This window comes from Podarcis bocagei, assembly GCF_964188305.1.
Source record: "Podarcis bocagei genome assembly, chromosome: 14".
Lineage (NCBI taxonomy): Eukaryota > Metazoa > Chordata > Lepidosauria > Squamata > Lacertidae > Podarcis > Podarcis bocagei.
Genome location: NC_138139.1, coordinates 24,776,773 through 24,780,639, shown reverse-complemented (window position 1 = coordinate 24,780,639; position 3,867 = coordinate 24,776,773).

Genomic DNA, 3,867 nt, shown 5'->3' with positions numbered 1-3,867 from the left:
TCCTTAGTTGTTTGACAACTTGCCCTCAGTGTCGCCACATTAATGTCCCTCTTCCCCTGAGGCAACAGTACCAAAGAGGATCCCACCTTCCTGACGAAGGTGCAGGCTAACTAACAGAGCAAGCGGCTGGGGTCTGAAGGCCTTGCTGGTGCCAACTGGCAGACACACCCTGAAAGCAGCTGAATACACTAATCCTTTCTCAAAAGATGCAAATTGCTAAGTTGATTCCTAATGCCAAGTTGACTGATTCCTCCAAACCAAAGAATTTAATATAGCACCAGTCCCCTGAGAAGGAAAAAATAGATTAAACCCCCCTCTTGAAAACTTTGGTAGTTGGGTTTTACATACTGTGTGCCTCGGGCTTGCTACTTGAATTTCACTTCAAAGATTCACTGCAAAGTATCTGCTAATTTCCTCCACCACCCCTTTTCCTATCTGCCTGGTTAGCCTTTAAAGGAGAAAATTTCATTAACAAAAACCATGGATATAAAATATGAAATCAGAGATCAGCTCCTGCAGTGCCAGAGCCAAACATTACTAAAAAGGATTAGTTTCTTTCACTGTCGAGAAATTTCTCATGGAAGACCTTGGCTGCCCTTTCGATATTAAAACTTCCCAACAAGTATTACACAGGAGTTTTAAATTAGAACACACTGTCATTGGGACAGTTATAAACTGTTAAATATGTCCTTTTTGCAGGCTGGTCTCCAGCAAAATGCAAGCCCACCGTGTTGCGTGATCTGAAGTAGTAGGGATATCAGTGGATGTTTGTGGGCAGAACCATTCACTGACCTTGCTGAGGGTGATAGGCTCTTAGATTTAGGTAGCGTTGTGCTGAAATCCGCCCTCCAAATTCTCTCCAGTTTTCTTCCTCTTCAGAAAATGTTTTCATTTTTCTTCCTCATATTCAGGGCATGTCAGATTTTCTTTAGAATTCTTTAGACTGTCTTTAGAATTCCAGTCAGTATGGGGTTTTGAGCTTACCTTGCTGTTACACAGTTGCCAAGGCTGTTTTGTGTATCCCCTGATGTCCCAGCAAGCATTTTTCCTGCACACTTAAGTTTCCCTGGCTGCCCATACTTCTGGAACTGAGAAAGCTCCTCAGAAAGCCAAGCAATATCACCTCAACATATATCAAGAAAAATAAAGTATAAAGTAATAAATTGTGTATGAGTGCCTGTAGGATGTTACAATGGCTGTAAAACAATGTTCATCCACCTTGTGACCCCTGATGTAGCTGGACCAAAAGTCCCACCATCCTCAGCCAGCTTAGCCAATGGTCAAGGATCATGGGAGTTGTAGTTCAACATCTGGGGACCTTGGTTGAAGAGTACTGCTATAAAACATGGATTAGATAAATTCATGGAGCATGGGTCCTGCAATGTGTATATGCCACGATTATTACTAACATAACTTCCATGCTCAGAAACTGGATATCTTCAACCTATGAGTCTGATTTGTGGCGGTCCTTTATCAGGCACGTTGGAGCATTTAGCTGAAAATGGAAATAGGAGCAGAACGTGCCAGCGCTCGCTTATTCATACCATGTCTGGAATGGAACTCAACCCAACGAATAAAATCAGCATTTTCTATCGTTTTTGCTTTCAGCCCACAAACAGTACATAACTGATTACATTCCCCTCCCTGATTTGAGTTGTGGTTCCTTTGCACCGAAATGAATGGGGTGAAATTATGTACAGTGGTGCCTCGCAAGACGAAATTAATCCGTTCTGCGAGTCTCTTCATCTTGCGGTTTTTTCGTCTTGCGAAGCACGGCTATTAGCGGCTTAGCGGCTATTAGCGGCTTAGCGGCTATTAGCGGCTTAGCGGTTTAGCGGCTTTAAGAAAAAGGAAACAAACTCGCAAGAACTCGCAAGACGTTTCGTCTTGCGAAGCAAGCCCATAGGGAAATTCATCTTGCGGAACGACTCAAAAAACGGAAAACTCTTTCGTCTTGCACGTTTTCCGTCTTGCGAGGCATTCGTCTTGCGAGGAACCACTGTAATGACAATGTCGGTGATGTAATTAACTACATAAATTATGCAGTGAATGAACTGCAGTGGAATGAAAACAGTACTGCCAACAAAGTTTGCAGGGTGGAACAGAAAACAATGCCTTCTTACAACCCTTAGGCCCTTATTTGCTCCTGTGACAGCTGCATCTCTCCAACTTTACACCTCCTCTAGATGCTGACAACCAATAGACCAACTTAATGCCAAGGTGTCTCACCCACCATCTCTCCTTCCCATCGTCTCTGTTCTTTCCCTTTGTAATTGTCTACAAAGGCAGAAACTCCAGACTCACAAACAGAGCAAAACATACCCTACTCCGTTGCAAACCCCTCTATTTAATTTCCCCTCCTTCTTTGTTTGTTTTTGAGCGATTTTTCTGACAACAATAATCCCCTTTTAAATGCTGGTTCCGCCAGTCACATAATGGACCTTCCCTTCTGTTATTTGACCGGCAGAGCTGGTAATGAGTGTTTAATTATAGTTTATACAGCCCACTTTGGTCTGAGTGGGAAAAGCTGCTTTGTTACAGTCAATGAAGTATTTAAAGCTACGTCCAAGGTAGGGACGGGTTTATTAAACACTTGGGTAAGCAATAATAAACTAACATTGATCGAGCAACTTGATAGCTTTCTTTTATGTGCTCGAGGAAGCGGGGGGGGGGGGTCAGATCCAGGTAGAAGAATTTAAAGTAACTTGGCACAGGGAAAAGAATGTGTTCACATGGCTGCTTCAGGAGGCAACATTGTTTGATGTAACCCAATCTTCCACTTGTATAAAAAAGAAAGTTGCTTTGCCACCATCACCACCAATGGGCAGGCTGGTGGGATCCTTTGTAAAAGGGGAGAGGACAGATTCATGGAGAATAAAGCTATTAACAGCCACTATGCTTCTGAGCGCCAGCTGCTCTTGTGCTCAGCTCCAGGTCCATCTGGGTGGCCACTGTGAGAACAGGATGCTGGAGTAGATGGGCCACTGGCCTGGCACAGCAGAACTCTTCTTCTGTTCTTATGAGGAGGAAGACAGTTCCTTCTCCAAGTCACTACACCAGCCGTCGGTACCCTGCTGTCCTCCAGTAGTTTTGGACTGGTGGGCAATGGGAGTTTTGTTCCAAAACATCTGGGGGGCTCCAGGATGTTGGTAGTCTACTGTAGTCCTTGAATATGAATTATGTCTCAAATGTTTGATATACTTTTACATTGTTAATTTAAACTGAACTGATGATGTTAAGAAATGGCAGGCTTTAAAAAACAAAATCTTGCTCTGTTTCAGTTGAGTTCTTGCAAACTGATGCAGACATATTGCTGTCAGCGGTTACATGTTACACTGCAATGCTATATCGCTGCATCTTGGGGAAATGGAATTTGCACCGCATGCCTGCTGCAGGAACCTTGGATAAATTTTCTATTGTCCGCTATCATTTATATCTAATATGAAGCATTCTACACAGCTCATCTTTAATCCCCATGCTTGTTAAGGAGCTTAAGGAGTAAAAATCAGTTGATTTCAGGGTATTTTGGAGTTCAAGGTCAATATGATTATGTCCTCTTTCTCCTTCTCCCCCCCCCCCTTTATTTAAAGGAACGGTCTCATCACAGTTTCCAAAGTTCAATTTCTTTTTCGGTCCCCTAATTAAAAGCTGTCCAGGAGTATATCAGGAGGCTTTTATATGTGAGATCAACCCCTTGCCCTGGGACCAATTATAGAAAAATAGCTTTACACATTTTACTGTTTGAATATCTGATGTTCATACATGCTGTCATGTTTTATGGTGAAGGCATGATAAGAAGCATACCATTATCAGCCCAGGACACAACAGCATTCTCACAGCATTAAAGCCCAGAATGGAAACATCAGA